This window comes from Pinus tabuliformis, chromosome 3_2 (assembly GCF_031772625.1).
Source record: "Pinus tabuliformis cultivar Carrire ecotype Pingquan chromosome 3_2, CPIR1, whole genome shotgun sequence".
Lineage (NCBI taxonomy): Eukaryota > Viridiplantae > Streptophyta > Pinopsida > Pinales > Pinaceae > Pinus > Pinus tabuliformis.
In genome coordinates this window covers 1,237,446,224-1,237,471,111 of record NC_142302.1, presented here as the reverse complement: position 1 = coordinate 1,237,471,111, position 24,888 = coordinate 1,237,446,224, and the positions used below count along the sequence as shown (strand labels likewise).

Sequence of the window (24,888 nt, the reverse complement as noted above, 5' to 3'; positions counted from 1 at the left end):
CCTTAAGTCTTATGATACCAACATAATTCAACATAAGATACCTATCAAAGAAGATCATAAACCCTTTAAACAGAAGCTTAAGAGAATTAACCCAGTTCTTATGCCACTCATTGAAAAAGAAGTGAAAAGGATGTATGATGCATAGATCATAGCACCCATTGGATATTCAGATTGGATCTTTAATTTAGTCACTACTAGGAAGAAATCAAGAGAAATCAGACTCTGTGTTGATTTCAGAAACCTGAACAAAGTGTCATTAAAAGACAACTATCCTCTCCCAAGAATGGACCACATTCTTCAAAGGGTAGTAGACTCATCCAGAATTTCATTACTTGATGGACTTTCTGGATATAACCAAATCTTAGTTCAACCAGAGGATCAAGCAAAAACTGCATTTACTACTCCTTGGGGTACTTTCATGTATTTGAACATGCCTTTTGGATTGATGAATGCAGGAGCTACGTTCCAAAGACCAATGGACATAGCCTTTGCAAAAGAAATCCATGACTTTCTAGTTGTTTACCAAGATGACATTACAGTCTTTTCCAAATCAGATAATGAACATCTAAGAAGAGTTTTCATTAAATGCAGAAAATTTGGTATAAACTTAAATCCCAAAAAGACACTCTTCGGCCTCGAAGAAGGTAAGCTCTTGGGGCACATAATATCCAAAGATGGAATTACAATAGATCCAGCTAGAATAGAGGCAATCCTGACCATCACTCATCCTAGAAACATCAAAGAATTACAGTCATTCTTAGGAAAAATAAATTTCCTTAGGAGATTCATTTCTAACTTAGCAGAATTAATTAGAGAACTAAATAACATGTTAAAGAAAGATTCAGCACTCAAGTGGACAGTAGAGGCTAAACAGTGTTTTGAGGCAATCAAAGAAGCCCTCACTAAAACACCAGTCCTCATAAGTCCTGATTTCCAAAAGGATTTTATAATTTTTCTTTTGCTTCAGAACATACTATTGCAACAGTCTTGTTGCAAAAGAATGATCAAGGTTATGAGCAACCTATTGCATTTTTCAGCAAATCTTTGAGAGATGCTACACTAAAGTACAACATAATGGAAAAACAAGCACTTGCTTTAGTGAAAGCTATTAAAGATTTCAGAGTGTACATCTTGTATTCACACATCATTGCTTATGTTCCAAATTCAGTAGTAAAGGACATTTTGACACAGGATGGGCCTGAAGGAAAGAGAGGCAAATGGATTGCCACTATTTTGGAATATGACATAGAAATAAAGCCTACAAAACTTATCAAAGGCCAAGGTTTAGCTAAACTCATGGCTGAATCGAACTGTCAGGCCTTAGATATAAATTTCATTGGTGCCCTAGATGATCAGGAAGAGATGGCGACTCCACAAATCAGTGAAGCTTTCACAGATTCACCCTAGTATGCAGATATTATATTTGTTTACTAAACTTACAAGCTCCTCTGATTTATCTAGAACTAAAGGTAGATTTTTGAAAATGAAATCAATGAAATATTGTATCATAGATAATGCTTTATTTTGGAAAGATAATGGTGGCATTTTATTGAATTGTTTATTAAAAGATGAGGCTGACAAAGTTATGCAAGAATTTCATGCAGGAGATTATGGAGGACACCTATATTGGAAAACTACTGCTAATAAGATCCTAAGGGCAAGTTTTTACTGGCACTCCCTTTTTGTAGATGTCAAGAAACATGTGACCTCCTGTCAGAAGTGCCAAATATTTGAAGGCAAAAGGAAACTCTTACCACTATCTCTCAAACCCATCTCCACAGAAATGCCTTTTCAACAATGGGGTTTAGACTTCATTCGGGAAATTCACCCATCCTCCTTAGCCCAGCATAAATGGATTTTGACAGCCACTAATTATTTCACTAAATGGATAGAAGCCATCCCTTGTAGACAAGCCAAAGACTCTGTCATCATTTCATTCCTTGAGAACAACATCCTTTCTAGATTTGGATGCCCCCAGAAGCTCATTACTGATAATGCAGCTGCTTTTAAATTCAAGAAAATGGTATACTTTTGTAATAGATATCACATTACCCTTGGCCATTCCACTACCTATTACCCTCAAGGTAATGGGCTTACAGAATCCTCAAACAAAAGCCTTGTCAATATCATCAAGAAACTCCTAGAAGACAACAAGAAGACCTCGAATAAAAAGTTGGTCAATGCCTTACAGGCAGACAGACTAACTACTAAAAAGTCCATTGGTACATCTCCTTATCAACTAGTATATGGTATGGATGTTTTTCCATCCTCTTTAGGAGTACCCGTGATGAAAATGATCCAAGAGTTGCAAGTAGAACCAAATTATATCCAAAGGAAGATAAATCAAACAATACACTTGCAGCAAACCAAAGAAGAAGTCTATGTCAAATCACAAGTGATTCAAGATAAAATCAAAAAGATTTTTGACAAGAAAACCAAAGCTGATGATTTTTACATAGGTAATAAAGTTCTCAAATGGGATTCTAGAAGAGAAGAGAAGGGTAAACATGGCAAATTTGATTTCCTATGGCAAGGCCCTTACATCATTTATGGTTACAGACGTAACAATGCATTTTTCTTAAGACAGTTAGATGGAACAGATCTACCAATAGGACCAGTCAATGGTAGAATGCTGAAGCACTACTTATCCACAGATTAAAAGTAGTCCATTTCACTTTGTTCATTGTATATAACATTGCAGAGTTTAGATTGGATTGGATGATAATCTTTTGAAGTTGAAGCCCGGAGAGAAGGCCCTGAGCTTTGAAAGATGTACCATCATATGTATGGATAAAGCAGAATCACAGAGGAGCAAGTTACAAGGTAACTACAGTCATAGTTTCAAACGCTACTAATCTTAAAGTTCTTGACATTTCACCAGGAAATTCCATCCCCTAACAGATAGCTTTGCAATTCTTCCAAATTCTGAGCCCAATTCAATAGCCACGTCTGAATCTGCAAATTCATTTTCTCTTGTTGCATTTCACATTGAAAACAAATCTGTGTATAATGTATCTGAAAGTGATGGGGCTGCTAGTACGCTATACTCAAAAATTGGGGTTTCTTCCACATTTCCAAGTGTAGAGGTGGAAATCTCTGAAGTTTCAACTGGTCTTGATGTGGATGAAGACTATCTTGAGGAACAAGAAAATAAGAACACGAAGAAGATGCTGGATAAAATTAGGTCCAAAATACTTGAAAACATCAATTCATTTTTGAAATATATCGAGATGGAATACCACGGAGGAGGCGAATGAAGGCAGCAAAGAAGTCGGAGTGCACAGGGTGGAAGAAGGTCAACTTCCTCAACCCGCTCACCATCCAATAATATCAATTCAACGGATTCTGAAAACGATAGCGTAAGCCTCTCAGACAAACTGTTACTGGACTCTCATAATCACATCGAAGAAGCACTTGGTGATGAGATAGATTTGGCCTTGCGCTTATTAGAGGATAATGAGATAGAAGAAATTGGTTGTGACCTAGAATCACTCTGTCTTATTAGATGATGATGGCATAGACATTGTTCAGCAGCCGCGTAACATAACGATTTCGAAGGAGCATGTGAATAACAATAACAATATTGCTTCCACTTGTCCAATTTGCTATGGCGAGGGCATCGAAACTCTGGTCATGGAGGAGGACGCCCAACCCTTAGAGCAACCCATCGTCGAGATGAACGAAGGTTTGGAATACGTAGCGGTGACACCGCTTTGACCAATCAATCGTCGCGTCAGATCAATCCGTGAGCCGCCAATCGAGCCAACGTTTCGCCAATCAATCCGAGGTTTGAGTCACCCATCGTGCCCTAGGTCAAGGGATTTTTTTCTGTTATTTCTTCACGTACCTTTCATCTGTAAAAAAAATCATTCAATAAGGGGATTCGAGATGGTGTCTGCAAGCAAAGAAATGGTGGTGTACTGGTTCGACATTTTAGTGGCTCATTACACCGGCGAGCTTGTGCCTCCTCCTGCCTTTGACAATGGCCAACATCCATTATTTGTCACATGGGAAAAAGTTGATGGTGGGAAACCCAGTCTGAGAGGATGTGTCGGTTCACTTGACGCCAGCCGTCTTTATAACGAGTTGAAAGACTACGCACTTGAAAGTTCCCTACTTGATATGTGCTTCCCACCTATAGAGGCTGCAGAAATTCTAAAGCTAGAATGCATAGTGTCTATCCTGACAGATTACGAGGTGGCAGCCAATTATCTGGATTGGGATATCGGAAAGCATGGTATAATTATTGAGTTTAGTGATCCATATGATAATACAACACATGAGGCAACATTCTTGCCGGAAGTTGCTCTACAACAGGGTTGGACAAAGAAGCAGACAATTGATTCTCTCGTGCGAAAATCAAGGTTTAAGGGTCGCATAACTGAGTCTCTTCGAAAAGCAGTCCGCATCTCTCGTTACCAAAGTAGTGTTCACACTATGGATTATAGTGAGTATGTTACATTTGTGAGAAGAACGAGAGGCACTCTCCCTCGTCTTGAAACGACGTCTATTAGAATTTGAACCAGGAAAAAAGAATTTGTTCATTTGTTAAATTTGTTTTTAACGTATTCGTTGATTGTGCCTGTATAAATATGTGCAAAGCGCGAGGCTAAAATTTGTGTTAGATTATGATTATATTTAAGAAACAAAATCTATATTAAAGTTAAGAGAAATCAAAATAAATAAAATTCCTATCCTTTACTACAAAAAAAAACTTATAATAAATAAATAAATAATATATATATATATATATATATATATATTTATTATATATATATATATTAAAAAATCAATATTAATAAAAAAATATATATATTATTATTATTCCAATGTAAAAAAATAAAAAAATAAATAAAAATCCTAGGGAATATTACTGATGAGATACATGACAAAACAATGACCAGATTGTATACATCGAGACGACAGACACTAAATGAAGAAATGCGACAGCATTAAAGCTTTGAGGGCAAAGTATCCGAAGGAAAGGGTTATGTTATGAATATAATTCATAACAAGTGAGATAATTAAAATTAATGTAAATATTAAATAATCAAATATTGGTTATGATAAATAGTCATTAAGTTAAGTGAAAAGGCATGTCTAAAAGACATGCCCAGTCACGAAAGGACACCTTCTTAGGTATATATAGGCGGGTTCTCATTGTAACATTGATCACTTATACATTTTTATATATAATAAATTATTATTACAAATACCTCATGTATTTTTACATTCAAGCCTCCAAGCTATCAGTTTTCATGCTTCATTAACAATTTTTATGCTTCAAACACAATCCAAATAAGCAAAGACACTCTCGCTGATATGCAAACATGTCTACAACACGTACAAGAAAATATTGAATTTTTGCAGTTGGGGTCTCAACTTCAGCGAGATGAGTTACAACATAAAAGACATAATTTTGAACCTGTTTATGTTCAGAACATTGAGACAAACTCCCATCGGCAACAAGTCAATAATGTTGAAGTTGATTCGGATCTAGTGCCCAATGAAGGAGCAGATTTGTAGAAAGAAGCAAAAATTCAACCTGCATTTCCCAAGACAATCATCAGACCTTGGGAAGAGCTTGTCAGCGACAAGCACAAAACTGGTCTTGGATATGACAAGGATGTGTCCTTTCATATTCCTGATTACTCAAAGCCCATCCAGTTGTATAGTGTTGGATTTCTTTATGACATGCCACCTTCAACTGTTCCAAATCCTGCTCCTCTTCCACAACAGGCCCAACAGAATGTTAAATACCAACATTGTGACCGAGTTGGCCATATGAAAGACCATTGTTTTGATCTTCATCCATGTGAGCAATGTCATAAAACCACTCATTCTTCAAACAGATGCTTCAGAAACAAGCCTCCTGCAAGAAAAAAGATTCATATTAGATGGATCACTTCTTGGCAATGGGCTTCAACAGCCAAGAAGATATTTCAGTCATATGTTGGAACTTATCCTAGAGTATTGAACAGTCTTGCAGTTGAGTTTTCTCCATCTTCTCACCTTGTATTTGACATGGGGGGAAGTGATGGTCATATATAAGTTTCAAAGCCACATTAAGCAAGCCTGAGCCACAACCTACCATACTAGATTCAAAGTTGTAGCCAAAGACAAAGATGCCCCTGAGCATGCCTTTGGTTGGTGGTCAACCTTAAACCATCTATGTGGGGTTGAGACCTCCCTTTTCAGGTTGAGCTTCTCCCTCTTCAAATAATTGGGGACACTTCCTCTAGCAGAAGACTTCAGCTTCTTGCCAGTTTTGGAAGAGTTCCAGGAATTGCATTAAGCATTCCAGAGTTGGTGGTCATCCTTAAACCACCACAAGTTGAGACCTCCCTTTTCAAGTTGAGGTTCTCCCTTTTTTACGCAGGTTGCAGACCTCCCTTTTCCAAGTTGAAGGTCTCCCTCTTCAAAGCATTAGGAGCACTTCCTCTAGCAGAAGACTTCAGCTTCTTGCTAGATTTGGAAGAGTTCCGGGAACTGCACTAAGCATTCCAGTGTTGGTGGTCATCCTTAAACCATCACCTTATACCAACATTTCAAAGAGCACATTCAGCCTAGTGTTTTCATGCATATTTTTGCACATTTTGTATTACAACTCTCTTCATGGACTCATACATACCCCTTCAATTTAAGGGGGGGGGGAATATTGGACACCTAATCCTCTAAGGGTTGGTGTGGAATGTGAGCAGTCAAAGGGAGTCCAAGAGACCTTGGAATATGGAACCCAATAGTCATGTAAAATGTATTATAAATGTACATCATGTGAATAATAAAGTATCACATGATTATCTTTCACATATGTTGTCCATTATTTATGTGTCTAACAACATGTAATAGAGTATATCCAACCATTCACAATTGACAATAAAGAAGCTCCAAGAGAAAATGGACCAATATCCACACATCAAAACTCATCCATAAAACTCCAATTCATCCTTAGAAAAAGTGTGGAAATCTCAAGAGAGATAAGAGATCCAAACCAAAGTGATGATGAGAAATGAACTCATCTCACTTGTATTTATACACAACTTAGGAGTTTGAATTAGCCTCCTTGGCCTACATAAGCCCCAAAAATAGACTAATGTTTTAATAATACAAATTTTGGTGACAAGCCCACCAAACTAGCTCATCAATCAAAAATTAAGCCTCTCAAGAGGTCAAATAATAATCTATGCATGTCGTAGAGCCCTCTAAGAGGCCTAATGAGATCCATGGGTGCCATAATGAAGAATAGGACCCTCAAAAGAAGTGGACAAGGAGTTGGCCCCTTATAATAACCTGTGGTGCTCCAAATGACATGTGGGGGCACACAAGTGTCCTCATTGGTCTCCAAACAAATCGAAGATGCATGTAGATCGCCTGCAAGGGATAGGATGATGGAGTAGGTGATGCCACATCATCGTGCAAGTCCTGGATCATCTTCCAAGTGTATGGTGTAGATCTGGGGCCAGCTGGGCATGATGGATTAAGTGCATCCTCCTCGTCCAATAAGTGAACCACGAGCAATCTTTGAATGGTTGTGGGGATCCATGGAGTGCAATCTGCTGTTGTGGAGGCCCATGGCTCTCAACACTCACCCTACATGTGCCAATGTAGCCCTCTGGAGGATTAGGACCCTGTATAGGGAGACCAAACCCCAAATGGAAACCATCTGCAATCCTGCATAAGATCCAATGTGTCCCTTAGTGTTCCAGTACAACAAGTCATTAGAGAAATTGAGTAAATAAGCTTACCTAATCATGGACCATAGTTGGGGACTTCATAATGGCCTGCCCTTCCATAATGGGCTTCAAGATGTGCCAATGTCTCCTAAACTCCAAATGGGGTTAACCAAGTACCCTATTAGGTGGTTTCTACTTCTAAAGAGGATAATATTCAAGGTACATCCTTCAAAAGGTGGTGGCATGTGACAAATATGGTGAATGAAGTAGGGGATGAGAAGGGGCAACCTTGGGTCACACGCTGGGGTGCAAGGGTAGCTAATAAGAGGGAAGCCCACACTTGGGTTTATAATGTATAGCAAGGAGCAATCGTTGTACATGAGGTGCCCCAACCTTGATTTTTCCACCCTTCTTTGATGTCTTTTGCCTTTTTAAGATTTTCATTGATTCACTGCTCGGGGATCAAAGGGTTAGAGCATGATGTGTAAGATATAGCATTGAAATCCCCCTTTTAAGGTGGGGCGGTTCATCGCCCACCAAGGGTTGGGACAATCATGAGCTCCTATATGATGAAGAAGAGTCATAGAACCTGTAGGAACCAAGGTGTTGACCATGATGATGTGGGAGAGCTCATGTATCGGCTTTTACCGACGTGTTAAATGTTTTTGTCCCGACCATCTTTTGCATTTTGTGGTATTTTTCCTGTTGAATGTGACAATATATGCTTTTAGCTTTCTTTTCAACTGCATCAACCTTTAGGCTTCATTCTAGACCATGACCCAAGGTGTGGCCAAAGGGAAGGGGCAAGCTAACCCTATGTGGACCCAATGGAGGAATGTGGACCCAATCGGGAAAAATGATGGATGGGGTAATAATGAATGGAAAAAGAGTAATATAAGTGGATAAGGGATTCGGACCACGCAACCAAAATCAGGGTTCCCCGTGAAATACCATCCCTGGAACCAAATGGTCAATAAAAGAGATCCCACTGGACTAGAATCCAAGGTTAATTCCTAAAAGGGGCCTAGGGGACAAAAGCACAGACCTAGCCCATTCTTTCCGTTGAATCCCCCCATTAATCCATGCCCAAAAGTGTCCATGATAAGCAAACTACAATACTCAATTTCCAAATGACAAGGCATACCTTTAGATTCGAGAGGCCCACCTTCAAACATACAATCATGGCAGATGGGCGAGGGACCAAATGGCTGGCTCAAGTGGCAGAGAAGATGGCACAATGAGCTAACTGGTGGCTACAAGGGGCAGATAGCTGCCGACTGAGGACCATCTTGGAGAAAAAAAAATTGGCAGATGGGCGACGGACCAAATGGCTGGCTCAAGTGGCAGAGAAGATGGCACAATGAGCTAACTGGTCGCTGCAAGGGGCAGATAGCTGTCGACTGAGGACCATCTTGGAGAAAAAAATTATCCTAGGGATATCACCCACAAAATGGTGGGTAACACATTGTTTTCATAAAATACTTCAGAATTATAAATGAAGATAGTGATGACAAAGAGGGATTAGAGAGCAAACCAAGAGACCTAATGGCCTTGTAGGTGCCTAGAGCTTCATCTAATGCACTTGAGCACCTGCAACCACAATGTTAGCTCTAAAATCGCTGCAAAACAAATTGTTAGAGATAAAAGACTAATGCAAACACAATCAATGACTAAAGAATGGCCAAATGAAGGCTAGAAAAATAGGCTAGGGCTAGAAAAGGGCTAAGGATAGGGCTAAGAGGCCAAGGAAGGGCTAAATGAGAGGGGTCGAGGGCCTAAAAGGGCAGCCCAAGGTTGCAGCTAAGCCAAAAGGAGGTCGAGGCCCCTAAAGGGCTTGACGGCAAGGGTTAAGGCCCTTTGGGGCTTGCGACCTAGGGTTCGAGCCCTAAAAAGGGTTGTGGCTCACCCAAATGAGCCTCTAAGGCTCACGACTAGCCCAAAAAGGCTAACGATTGCACTGAGAGGGGGAAAAAGGACGGCCATGCCTTAAAGGCCTCAAACAAATTTCGGCAACCTGCAATCACAAATTTCTCCAAACATTTGCTCAAAAATAACTTCCTTAAGGTTGGACGGCTTCCCTCTTCAACTAGACATTGAGTTGCTGGGAGTTGGGGAGGCTAGATCTTACCCTCAAGGGCCTAGATCATCCTTCCTTGTTTGGATGAGTAGCCCAGAAAAAATTGTTGCTTCAAACCCTTGAGCTATCACCTGCACAAATGAATGAAAGAATTCCAAACCCCAGATATATATACAAAATTATAAAACCCCAAATACCCAAGTGCTGCAAAAAACAAGGGTTAGAAAAATAATTTTACAAAATATTTACAAATGTAAGATATTTACAAAATAATTTACAAGCTCTCATTAGCATATTAATTCCTTTTAGCCCAAGATCAAATAATAACTTTGAAAAATATTTTTTTTTAAATGACAATAGATGAATATTTTTGAAAGATAAATTGGCCAAAACCCTTATACAAAATAGTTTACCACAACGAAATCTGAGAGCCCAAACAAGGTCGACTCTTCTCCACAGTATCTGAACTTCGAGCCCAAGGGTGATCGTACCTATAAATCTCTATAATTTTCTCAAGATAAAATTGTTAGATCATATGGTGAATCAAATCACCTAAGCTAGCTCATACCAATAGAGTGCTCTTATCACTGACAAATGAAATAACAATTTAAAAAATTAATTAGCACAATATAGGATAACACATAGCTAACACATACCGCAAACTAGTAGATAGAAGAACACCATGAACTAAACCCCAAAGCCTTTTTATTATGATAAAAAAATGTTTCCAGCAAAGCAGTAGCTCAATACCAGCGTTACAAAAAAAATTCTCATCCAGAGAGCATATCTCATGAAATAGAAGCTTAATAGCTTCTTTATATATAGAAACCCCTCCAAGAGGAAAATAACGACTAGTTTGTTTGATCATCGTCAAAATAATCTTGACCGTTGAAAATAACTTGATCATCTTTTAATCTCCACCGTTGAATTTTTATTTCGAGGAAAAAATCGATTTTTTCTTAAAACCCACTTTTAATTAATCCAAAAATTAATATTTTGAATTAATTTCCTCAAAAAATTGACTTTGACTTAACCACCAAAGTCCAAGGCCTCAAATTTTCCTAAAATATCCATTTTTGTGTTGGTAGAGAACCTCCAAAAATTGACTTTCCTTTGACCCACGATTTTTTTATTATTTTCCACTCGAAGAGAAATTAATTCCTCTATAATTATTTTGACTAAAAAATAATTAATTTTATGACTTGGGATTTTCATTTAATTTAGCCAGAAAAATTAATTAATTGACTCTAGAGGGAATTGATAATTTTTCCACCCTCAAATATTTTAGCCATGGTAAATACACATTTAGACTAGATCCTCAAGACATTACCCAATTTTGTGACACAATATGATCTAGTATGAAACCAAGTGTGCTTGTAATAAAATTATTTAGCCATGGTGTCCAACTGTGAGGGACCATGCACTATGATTATTCCCAAACACACTTTTACAATAGACTTGATAGCACTGGAACTCACCTAAGACCTTGTCAACGAATTCCACCCTAGCTTTAGGGTTATAACTCAAAGAAAAACTTTGTCAATTAGGCGCGTTCACAAACACAAAATTCGGGGAGGTTAAAAAACTTCCTAGGATGAAATCCTTTGGCAAAATCAAAGGCTTACCTAGGTGTTGTTACATAATTAAATGGTCATACTAGCATCATTTACAATAGATATTGCAGAAATTGGGTTTACAATGGGAACTTCATGCTAGCAGATGACTTTGATTTCTGAAAAAAAATTCTCCACTTCTTTGTACTATGCTTCCTTGGATTGTTGACAAAGCGTGGTCAACAATCCCTAAAGAGTTAAGACTGCCTAAGGAAGTGATCCTAGTCGCGTATTTCAATGCCTTTACTGGAAAATTAGCTTTCGATGCCAGAAATAAGAATCCCACTAACCTCTTTCAAGCTCAAAATGTTACCTTCGATCTTGATCAAGACATGAAAGATACATCAACGAACATTGTTCAAATTGATATCAAAGGTATGGTAAGTCATAGAAGAAAGCAACCTGCCATCTAGTGAAGACAAGGTGTTGCCTAAAACAAAAAAAATGGAGAAGAAAGAAGTGCAAAGAAAGACCTCCTCAGTACATTGCCCTAGAACTTCCTACAAGAGTGACACTAGATATGAACAACCCTTTCTATGTTTCCCTAGATATCAATGGTTATATCTTAATAAATTGTATCTTGAATTCAGGAAGCCCTGTTCACATCACACCCTTGAGAATAATGCAAAACCTAGGACTTAAAGTTTCCAAAAAATGCATTGGTAAATTAATTCTCAATTCCAAGAAAACTGAGGTGCATGGAGTAATAGAAGGGGAAAGGGTTGTCTTCCACGGTTATCCTGAGAAGGAAATCACCATGAATATAGTCATAGTAGAAACACTTTCGTCATGGGGAATCATTTTACCCAAAGATCTAGTGAGGGATTTGAGAATTTCCACCAATGAAAATAAATCTAGTATATACCTTCCTATGGGCGAGAATTCTTACGCATCTATCCCTAGATATGAATTTTCAGCGTTTATGATTACTTGTTTGCAAGATTCTGATGAGGACTTAAATTAAGAAAATGTTGAGCTTGGTGAATGGAGGATATTTAAAAGTGAACCCATTGAAGCCCCACATCCTCCGAGGATTTGGATAATGTATTTCGATGGGGCTAATTCTAAGTCTGGCTCTGGGGCCGGTATCATTCTCATTTCCCCATCCAAGGATTATATAATGTTTGCCTTGAGACTTCAATTTGCATGCACTAACAATGTAGCGGAGTATGAAGCCCTAATATGAGGGCTCGAGGCTGCTTAATCAAGAAAGATTCAGCAATTACTTATAATAAGGGGCTCTGACCTCATTATTTCACAAAAAAGAGGAACTTTCAATACCAAGCATGAGAGATTGAAACCATATAGGGAAAGGATTACCAACATATGATCAAAGGTTTCAAAGAAGTGTCCTTCTGAGCTCTCCCTCAAACCCTCAACTTCATTGCTAATGCCTTTGTTGTGGTTGCATCCAATTCCCAAAGCATCAATCATAATATTTCTAAGCTAGGAAGATGTGTTATCAACACTAGATATTGACCTTCCATACCTAATTATGAAGAACAATGGTCGATATTTGAGGATGATAAAGAAATAAATAACTTCCTCCAAAATCACAAAGAGTCTCATAAACAAGAGGAGTATTTGGTCAGTGAACAACATTTCGATAGAAATGATAACAATATAACCAAGCCTGACAATAATTATTCACCTGACTCAGTTGACCTCAACCTTGGAACTGAATCATCCCCTCAAATAATTAAGATTGGAAAAGGGTTGTCCAAAGAAGAAAGGAATGAACTCGAGAGGTTGTTAAGAGAATTCAAGGACGTGTTCGCCTGGTCTTATGATGATCTAAAAGCATATAACCCCGAGATCATACAACACATTATCCCTCTCAAGGAAGGGGCTAAACCTGTCAGACAAAAGTTGAGACGAATGAATCCTAAACTCGTCCCCTTCGTTAAAGAAGAACTACAAAAGATGGTCGATGCAGGGCATTATTGCTCACATTCAACATTCCTCTTGGATCTCTGACCCTGTGATTCCTCCTAGAGAAGCGAGGTCTTTCTATGATTAAGCTTTGTGACAAAGTACTAAAACTCCTAGAGGCAAGGTGAGCTCTTCTCTGAAGCTAAATGTCTAGGCAAATAGTTGTATTGACAACCAGATCTCTGTGAAGCAAGCCGTGATCCCTGAGATAGACGGATTTATGAGGTCAAATTATAATATTGGTCAACAAAAATTCCCCCTTTGTCTGAGGCCGAATTCTTGTTGATCTTATTGCCACACAATCTAATAGTAGTCCTAGGAGGGGTGCCTAAGGGACAACTACTAGACCAAGTGACAACAATGGGACAAAGACCCACTGTCACCTCAGTCAATGTCCCCTTCTTTTTATTGATTTTCACCGATGGGAGGAATCTCGGTATTAGAGAAATCACTTGAATGATTAGACCAAGAAAGGCTTAATGCGGAGACCTAGACCTCGTCGAAAAGTTTATTCAATTACAAAGGTTACTCCTAGGACAAAGGCTTCCCAAGAAGGCAAGATCTCTCTTAAGGCTTTGTAAGATAACTACCATATAAAGGTATGGGACCACAAGAGAAACCTAAGGAATGATCTAAGCAAGGCCTAGGGTTTCGAGAGATTGATCTTTAATGAGATAAGTAGGTCAGGCAAGGATGAGAAAGGTCAATGAATGATTAACTACCTTAGAGTTTTCAAGAGCATATAACCTTTGGAATGCCACTAACCAAAGAGGTACAAGACTAGAATCAATTTTGGAGCTAGGGTTTGAGATTTCTCTTAAACTAGCCACGGGAATTGCTTCAAATTTGGAGGGCAGCTAGAAGAAACCACAGCAGAATAGCCTACCAACTCGCATCCCAAGGAGACTTCTCTACTGCAATTCGCACTAGGCCCTAAGAAGTCATCTAGGGTTAGGGCATAAATTTAGAAGGAAGAAAAAATGGTTTAGGGTTGATCATCAAGGATCTAGGACCAGTGCTTAGCTATTGGGAATATTGGAGTCAAAATGATCAGGATTTGGGAACTTTGCTCTTCAAGGAGGCCTAAAGAAGTAGCTTCACTAACTACGGCACTTTATACTTTTATACTTTGATGACAAAGGTTATAGAGTTTCAAGGGTGCAAATATACATTATCCTCTAGGAACATTCATTCTTTCTTTGACCAATGAGTATCACATGCAAAAAAATTCAGTAGTTTCAATGCTTCCACTAATTCATATTAATTAGGGCACATTATTTCAACATAAGAAAATAATTCCATGCATTAGACACTTATAAAAACAGAAATGTAGCATTATATTGCACTTACAAAACAAAGAAGAGTATATCCATCCACAATCTTGCCAAAGAGAACCTCCCAGAGAGAGAGCGAAAACTTTCCACACATCAAAATGCATTTAATCATCCAAATCATTCCAAAAATTGCAGGTCTGAATTCTTTAGAGAGATATATCCCAAATTCAAGTGATGATGAGTTATAAAATGAGGTTCTCTTTAATTTATATGAGCCTCTCATTAGTTCGAATGGTCTAATTAGCCTAATGAAGCCCCTAAAAATACTTTAATGTGCAAAGTAACAACTCTATTGGTTGCAATCTCACCAAATAGCTCAATAAGTGTGAAATAAGCCTTCCTAATGAGGCGGAAATGATAAAATAATGGTGCAAAGGGTCGTTGGAAAGCTAAAATAAGTCCTCAATGTGCCATGATGAAGAGGAGGGCTCCCAAAATGTGATCAAGCGGGTGGACCCTTGATTTCCAAGCAAAACATCATGTGGTACTCCCAAGCAATGTTTTAAAACTCCGACTCAGGTTCGGAATCGGCCGAGGGTCGACTTCGACTCTAACTCCGACTCGGTATCGACTCGGCGAGTTTGGTTTCAATGACTCGGTCGCTGTAAAAAACATTAAATATTTATTTATTTATGAAAAAACATAATTTTAAAGATTTTCATTCATGTTTCCAAACACAATGCATTAGAATATAGAGAGAAGACAACATATGATCAAAGTAGGCTCATGAATATATCCATTATATCAAAATGGCACCCAGTGCACTGTCCAATACATACATGATATAGAGATCAAAACAAAAACACATAACCAAGGAGGATCTAAATGGCCTCTACAACAAAAGTAAACTGTAAAACATCACTAGGCACCAGTACTACTGGCTACTGCTAACCTCCCTAGTGAAGCTTCTGCCTCCAGAGATTTATAATGATAGCTTGGGTTCAGAAAAAACCCCACTGCATGTGCCATGTATAAGGTGATGGAGTTGATTGTTCCATCTTTGACCAATGATTTCCCAAATGGGCCCATAGTCAGCCACTCTATCCTTGTATGTTGCCTTTATTTGTTCCTTTGCTTGATCCATAGCCTCATAAATGAAGCCCATAACCAATCTTTCCCCATCCACCAACCAGAACACCTTAACAAATGGGCACGGGTCTGGCTCGATCGGCTCAGTCGGCTCAGTTCGGTTGGCTCGGCCGATTCAGTAACAAACAGGCCACCGAACCTGTTTTTCTACCGAGCTGGCTCGACCAAGGGTCCAGCTCGGTCAGCTCAGCCGAATCCGATTCGGTCCGGCCAAATTTTAAAACACTACTCCCAAGTGGTTGTGGTGCACTATCAATGGTCTCATGGGTCTCCAGCTGGATCAAACATGTCGATGCTCCATCAATAAGGGTAAAATAATTACATGTACTCTCTCGTGTCTCTCTGGATGAGACAAAACCCCATTTGGGCCTTGGATCAGCTGCCAAGTGTCAAGTGCAAATGTGTGCTCAGTTGGGTTACGTGGTCCAAGTGCATCATCATCTCTGTAAAGTTGAGGCACAAACAAGCAATGTGTGGCGCTGAAGAAGCCCATAGCATGACAATCATTATGGCCCTCTAAGGGGGCTTAAACCCCGTATAGGGAGACCAAGTCCAAATGGAGACCCACCTGCAATCCTGAATAAGATCTAATGTGTCTCCTTACCTTCCAGTACAACAATCCATTAGTGCAATTGTGTAAATAAGCTTGTTAAACAGGGGCAAAAGTGGACACTTAATACTAGCATGCCCTTCCAAAAGGGCTTTAGGGGGTGCAAGTGTTTCCTTGCTCAACAAGAGAAGTTAATAAAAAGGACCCTATTAAGTGGTTTCAGCGTCTAAGGGAGTAACAAGTCCATGGCACATCTGTCAAATGGCAGGTGACATGTTAAATGATGGTGGAACAGATCGGGGCAACAGGGAAGGCTTCAAGCCACATGCCATGATACGAGGGTAGCTATAATGAGGGAAGCCCACACATTTGGTGTATGGATGTATGAGGGAGCAATCGTGGAACATGAGTTACCCCAGCCTCTGTTTTTCCACCCTTCTTCACATGCCTTTTGCATTTTATTGTTTTTTCTTTCTTTTAACTACTCGAGACTCCAAGGGATGAGAGCATGATGTGTATGATAAAGCAGTGATACGCCCTTAAGGCAGGGCACTTCATCGCCCACCAGGGGTTGGGACAATCATGGGTTCCATAATGACGCAGGGGGCACAAGTAGGGTCCCTAGGTGATGGCCATAATGATAAGGGGTAGAGCTCATGTTTCGCTTTTTCCCACGCACTAAATTTTTATGTCCTGGCCATCTTTTGCATTTGTGGTGCATCTCCTGTTGTAAGTGGCCAAATTATGCTTTTACCTTTCTTTTTAGTTGGCATCAACCTTCGAGGTATCATTCCAAGCCCGACCCAAAGTGTGGACAAGGGGAGGGGGAAGCTAAGTCCTTGTGGACCCAATGGGAAAATGTGGACCTAGATGGGAAAGATGTGAAAAAAGGGGCGTAATGAGCAAAGGATTGATTTATATGTTGTCGGGAAGCAGGACCATGCAACCAAAATCAAGGTTTCTCATGTAGTGCCACTCCTAAAGCTAGCATCCAATAGAGGAGATCACATGCGACTAGGATACAAGATTAACCACTAAGTTGGGACAAGGGAACAAGAGTACAATCCAAGCCATTCATTGCATCGAATCCCCCCACTAATCCATGTTTAAATGTGTCCAACAAAAACAAGCATAAACACCCAATTAAATAATGAAAAGCCATACCTTTGGGTTTGGAACACCCACCTTCAAACATATGATCATAATGTTGAAGATGTAACTAGTGTCAGTCTTCATAATTGTATTTGGGTCATGACTTGATGTAATCATTGTACTTGACAAAAAGAAAATGTATTTTGTAAAAGAAAAATTTATTTATTGTAAATGGGTTTCTTGCCCATGGTTATAGGTCTAGCAGCGATTGTGTGCTCTAGGGAGTCAAGTCAAATTCATTATGTTAAAGACCCTTAAGGGCTCTTGTATCAAGAAAAAGAAAATTTATTTTATGTAAAAGTCAAGTCTAGAAGCCTTCAAGGATCAGGTCGGCTAGCTCTAAAGTCGGCTTTGAAAAAGGCTCTTGCACCCACATGAAAGGCTATTTAAAGAGGTGGACCTGACCTCTTTTGGACACACTTGTGAGCTCGATCTTCTGAAGAATATTTGAGGCTAGAAAGGTGGTGCGAAGAGGAGCAAAAGACAAGATCTCTCTCCATCTGTTTTCAGATGAATTTTTCTTCTCTCCTTGGTGCGAGTTTTTGTGGAAGGCTAGGGTTTCCACAAGTCCAATTCTATGCAGGAAGTACAGCGAAGAAAGCAGATATTTGTCATGGGTGGCTGGCCTAATATTGGTGGGTTATCTTATGTCTTGGCCTTGGAAGTCTTCATTGAAAGAGATTCTATAAGAAGAGAAAGTTCTTTGGGTTTTCCCATTGTGGGTTTTGCCCTAGCAAAGAGCCTAATTTCTGGTCTTCTTGTTATCTTCTTTATTGGCATTATCTTGATGATGATAAACACATGATGATAATTATGATAACCTAATCTAATATCACAAGTAATGTCAATGTATTAAGAGAAAACAATCAAAATAATTTTGAATATTGTATGCCCTAATTTTTCTCAACACATAACAGATGGGCGAGGGCACACAATGGTTGGCTCAAGTGGTGGAGAATGGTGGCACTTCGAGCTATCTGGTGGTTGCAAGGCGTTGATGGTTGTCAGCTAAACACAAATCAAAGTGAAAAAAATTTCCTTCTACCGCAAGGAAAAAACCATTATGGCTCAAAGACACCAACTTAAGCATGCAATTAAAAAATATTAATATTTAAAATTCACCATAACTATTTGTAAGCATATGTACAACCCTTGCATTTGCTAATTCTAAAAAAAAATTGGCATAATTTTAAAAGGCCAAGTGGCATTTCATTATTAGCCACCAGCCATGAGCAAAAGGCAGTTTACCTTTATGCAAGTAGGGCACACAATGGTTGGCTCAAGTGGTGGAGAATGGTGGCACTTCGAGCTATCTGGTGGTTGCAAGGCGTTGATGGTTGTCAGCTAAACACAAATCAAAGTGAAAAAAATTCTCCTATAGGGGTCACCCACTGGTGGTGGTTAATAGGTCTACTTGCAAGTTTGTCTGCAATCAAGCCGTGGCCAAAATCTGGACAAATCAAGCTTTGAAAATCCTACAAACCTACTTTGTGTATCACTTTGAAGTAGACCGCATACTCTAAAGCCCAAAGCATTCATTTAGTGACAAATCATTGTTTGGGTAGTCATTATGTGACAGACTGAAGCCCAGAAGTGGTTCTAGGGAAGTTCGAGTTTACTGAGGCAAGAGCGAGGAGGGTTTCTATGTTCAGTTCCATAGGTTGAAGCCCTAAAAGCAAGCACAGGTCATGTATAAGTGTCGGGGTTTAAATTGTGCCAAATCCAAGACAGAGGCTGAGCACAAACCTGAGGTCAACTCGGGTACTTAAGTACATAGGGTTTGAAATAATTATCAATTGTTAGATCATCTAGGGTTTTTTATTAGGGCATTTTTAAACTACTGAATTTGTAAGCATTGTTGGATTCACATTTGGATTATGCTAGTTGTTAAAACTTGGCAGCTCATGGATGAATTTCTCCTAGAAGAAATCATATCTTTTAGTTATGTTTGAACCACCTATAATAAAATTTCATTTCTGACCATTCTAATATGACTTTCCAAAAATAGTAAATCACATCTCAATTTGGAAATGACTTTCCAAAAATAAAATAAAATGTCTAAATGATCAAGGATGATCTGGACATATGGAATCCACTTTAAAATCAAATCAATCATGATTATACAAGTCAAGAATTAATATTTTTACCCTTACTAGTATTATTATTATTATACTTTTATTTATAAAATAATCTAAAGTCATTCACCTTTAATGAATTAATAAAAACGAATTCTCTAATGGAATAAGTAAATTAAATTGAGAATCTCATTCTTGGCAAATTGAACCTCTCTCTTGGAATAAAATAGTAACTCCACATTTAAAAGAACGTAACTCTCCCTCACTAATTCAATGTATGGCGAAAGTGTAACTCCTCCTCATTAAATGCACTTGTAACTCCCTCATTGGATTTGATTTGCAACTCTCACCACATATTCTCTCATGGCGAAGTGTAACTCTCTCTCTCCCTAATTCGAATTGTAACTCCTCAAGACAATTGTACCTCTCTCTCTATTCTTGGGATGAGTTACACTACTCAAATAACTCCTCCCTCATGGAATTTGATTCTCCTATTATTGGCTCAAGGCATGAATTCATTTTGTAACTCCTCTCTTTTCTCATCTATTTAAGCAAGAGCAAATGAGAGTTGAGAGCAGTACGATGGCTAGTGTTGAGTGTGTGCAAGAGGAGTGAGAGCAAGTGAAGAGTAAGAGCAAGGGAAGAGCTAGAGCAAGTGTGAAGGGCAACATCTGATCAAGAGAAGGAGATCTTCAAGCAAAAAGCAAGAGCACTTCAACTGTAAGTTGATCAGACATTGGTGACTTTATTCATTCTCATTCTCTCTCTCTCTCTCTCTCTCTCTCTCTCTCTCTCTATACTTTACTGAACAAATGAAGAAATCTAATAGAAGAAGAATCATTTGGGTTTTCCCCTTGTGTGTTTTGCCCTGGTCATTGGAGCTAACTCTCAGTGTCTTATATTTGTGCTTGGCGTTGAAGAATCTAGGGCAATTAGAGTTAATGTGATTCTTCTTAGCATGATAACTATTTGTGAGGTATTTTAACTTTTGCTTATTAGCACAATCTTCTCTTGATATCATTAAGTGTGTGTATTTCTTACTTCATCAAGCAGTTACCAAAATACAAGAGACAAGAACACAAGATGTTGGCTTTCTGCTAGGGCCAAAACCTCTCCCTCTTAGGGAAGAAAACGTGCTCAAAATTCTTCTTATAGAGATTCCAATTGACGAATACCAAGAACATGACCCTTGACCTATCAAGCCACTCCAAGACCAAGACACCAAACCTCTTATTACTACTGAGATCATCATCATCATTATTGCTTCACCGAGATCATCATTGTTGCACCATGACTGCTCCTTGACATCACCACTATGCCTTTACCGAGATCATCTCTACGCCTTCATCGAGATCACCATCATAACAACGAGGTCCATATTGAGATATGTATGTATATTGAGAGTATACATGTAGGATCACCGAGATCCTTATCATTACTGTTATACCGAGAGTGTATGATCTTCTTCAGAACAAGAATGTCGAGACTGTGTATATTGTTGTGGGATCATCGTGATCCTCTTTCATCATAATTAGACCGAGAGTATATTACTAAGAGATCACTGAGATAGTGACTGCGTTTTTGTATGTGTCATGACTGCGTTCAGCATTTCGAGACTTTGATTATGAGGCCGAGACACACTTGTCACTGTAATTTGCTTGCACCAAGACACTGTACTCATCACTGAGATCCTGTACCTTATTGTTCCATCCGAAATTTCAGAGCTTCCTGCACCCATACGAAATTACAGAGAGTAAGTTTTTCCTATCTTTCTGTGATGACCCTAGCGGGGTATTTATAGTTGTTTGTCGTCCATAATTAACTGACGTGTCAGTGTGAAGTGTTGTGTCTCCTTTTGCAATTTTGTAAGCCGACATGACTTCTTTTAATTCAATTGCAAGCCGACATCGCTGTGTTTTACATCCTTTTGCTTGTTGCCTTCTTCAAGAGGATTGTGCTTGTCTTGGAGGGTTGATCTAGATACTAGGTTGACTCATATACATTACATATATGATCAAGAAGAGTTTTTTAACATTTTCTTTGACTTTTTGACTTTCCTATAGCACTTCAACATGTGTTGGACCTATGTAATGAGCAAGAAACTCATTTCTTAATTTACAAAAATAATATTTCTTTTCTTTTACAAGTACAAAGATCAAAATTACATTTATGAAGACCGAACCTAGTTACACTTTTTTCAACACTCCCTCTTAACTAAGGAGGTATTCATAATGGTACTTGGTCATTCTCAATCTGAAGAATTTCTCATATGAAAAATTGGATTGGTAACCCATCTGTATAGCATCATAATAACCAACATTGTTTCCACAGCAAGGCATTCACTGATAGCTCTATCTCTCATCAAATCAGAGCACAATGTTGGCGAGACCAAGGACTATAGACACCTTCATCATTGTCTCTTAAGGTACATACCCACCCGGGTGTTCACTGAGTTTTCTAGGACTATTCTTATCTTGGGTTCCCAGCCCTCAAAGAATATCGGTCCTCTTACCTACACTTGTCCTGGATGCCCTACACATCCTCAAAGAGCATCGAATGCCAGACAATTACCCATTCTTCCATTCTTTCTTCCTAAGTGAAGACAAGAATGTTGTGTCTATCTCTCCCTCTCAACTGGGGAAGATATGCCCATTCCTTGAAGGAATGTACCCAAGCTCCCTCTGACTAGGAACTTGCCCAAGCTCCCTTTTAATCAGGAACTTGTTAGAGCTCCCTCTTAGCTAGGGACTCTTCTATGCATCAACAACTTCTTCTTCGTGGGTCCTTCAGCTGCTTGATCAATTTCTCTCCTTGATGTCATGAAATTCAGTTGAGATTCTTCCTTATAGGGCAACATCCATTGATCACTTTCCTCCTTAGTTCGTCATGTCATCCCTTTCGTCATGGAAAGTGGCCTTCTTCATATTTGGAACCTTCGTCATCTGACTACTTCTTTCTCATCATGCTTCTTCTATCCACCATATGAATGCAAGTTGTACTTGTATTCACAACTCTTGTTTGAGTAGCGCTGCATGAACTTATCGAGATATTATTCAAGAAATCAAACATAATATTAAATCATACCTTACGATATGGCTCTTCATCATGACATCTTCTTGTAAGTATCTGCATCCTGCATACATGTCGACACATCTCCCCAAGATATCCATTGTCAAGGGTCTCCATCTTTTTCCATCAGAGTCTTCATATCTTTCTAGGAGATTTCCTAGTTAAGTCTTCTTGATCTTTTGGATGATGATCACCTTCATCAGGGTTGCTTATCTCATGATCTCTTCCTCCACACATTCCATTCCCAAGTGCTTTCAATCAAAGTTTCTTAATTGTAGTCATATTATGTTGATTTCATCTTAGTGTATCTTATGCCTTCTTGCATCCTTTCAGAGGAGGAGATCATGTTTCTCTTGATCATGCTTCTTAAGCTAGAAGTAATGATCCATGTTACCTACAACCATACGACATAACATTATAAATTTAAAAACAAACATATATACCTTATTTCATCTTTAGGTCATCTAGGCTTCCTTCAACAACTTCCGTGATTGAAGTATCTTCATCTCTTGATATGCTTCTCCTCTTATGTCACCATAACATCATTCATGAATTCCACAAGTTGGAGTTCTTGCTGAAACACTTGCTTCCTCTCTAGATTAGTGAACCCTTCGATGAGGATTCCATCAAAGAATCTTGAGGATCTTGTATATCCTCATCTGGCAGATGTCCCCTTGATGTATGATGAACATTGTCCTAGATGACTTCTTCCTTTCCCTCAATGTTCAATGAGATTCCCAAGAGCTATATCTTTCATGTTTCACTGCCATGGATTTTGTCCTTCATGATTCCCATGGTGATGCCACGAGCTCTTGTTTCTAATGCTTCCATGATGCCACGATGTATCTTATTATCATTGTCATATCTTATAACAGATGCTTATGATAGGACCCTTATCCCAATCATAGTAGAGATTTGTTACTCCCTCTTTCCTTGGCCCTTTTCTTTAGCTTCCTCCATCTATCCAATGATATGAGCTTCCATAATCTTTAGCTATATTATTTTGTCTTGTCAGACTTCTCTTTCTTTCTGCACATGTTTGAGTCCATTATCCTTCAATACTTTAGCCATCAGCTTGTCTTTCTCTAGCACAAATTGTTGAATGAGGCAACCTTCTTGTTCATGGACATTTGTTACCTTGTCTATCAATTAGAACAATGACGTTTATTTTATTATCATCTTTCCCAGATCTCTCAATTGAGATCTTATAAAGATATCTCTTCAATCTTTGATACCTTTAATCAGGTCTAAGTGATATGAACTTCTTTATTGTATTTCAGAGTATATTTTCAAGCATTTCACATCTCTCTTTTATGTCCCCTTTCCTGCTACATAGAGATGAGAGGACCTAAGACTGATTTCATATGACTTCTCTTCTGGGGATTATATCTATCCTCCTTTCTTATGCAAGGGATTTCTATGACCCAACCAGTATATTGATCTTCTTGCAAACACGAAGTCATTTAATCAAAATTGTATTTATGAAAGATACTTACTTGGCACATGAAGATGAAATCTTCACCTTGATGCTTTCTTGAATGATCTCCTTCAATGAGATTCTTGCTTGAGCTTCCTAGTACAACTGAATGCCAAGACTTCCCTTAAGACTTTCTTGCATTGTTCAACACCAAGCACTGTTGTTTTTATAATATGTTAAGATTACTTGATCCCTTGACTGTGAGGGTATGATATTGAGATCAAGAACTTTGAGAGTACTGTCATAATGCTCATCCGAGATGTGGCACTATGTTCTTCTTCTGAAGTGATATCACTGCAATGTATGATGTGATTATTCTTGATATCGTGCAGTACTGTGTTGACACATCCTTGTGACATTCCGTGGTATGTCATTTATTCATAAAGGTATGCCTTTGAACTGTGAGTAGCACTGAGATACTGAAACTTTCCACTGATTATTCTTAGCACCGAATTGAGGTTCTTGTGCATTACTGTGCATCATATTTTTAACTTCGAGCTGCACCATCAAACATTACTGGAATACTAAGCAAGGAACATTATTATAACACTGAGAATTGTCAAGTCACTGTGATCATGATTGAGTTTGTAGTATGAACTGGAACTGTGCAGACACCTAGACTGTGATTGCCATCAAGACTGTGATATCTGAAATTGTTCCTTGATACGAAAATCTCAGAGTATCTGAACTGAAGATTCGGGACTGTTGTCAACTCCGAGACTGTGATGTGTAGAGAAATGCCAAGATTGTCCTTGCTTTGCTTCCCTTCTTGAAGTTGATCCTTGAATGTCTCTATTTGCTACCCTTCCTTTGACTTTAGCACCTTATCTCTGATACCATGTTGAAG

General features: G+C 38.7%; 1 protein-coding gene and 1 pseudogene across 1 annotated transcript in view; one reads left to right on the top strand and one right to left on the bottom strand.

The window, feature by feature from the left end:
- Nucleotides 1-24,888, bottom strand: part of LOC149185216 (uncharacterized) — a 241,839-nt gene that overhangs the window by 41,765 nt on the left and 175,186 nt on the right. The window lies entirely within an intron of this gene.
- On the top strand, nt 3,889-4,521 carry LOC149185217 (uncharacterized protein At2g38710 pseudogene; annotated as a pseudogene).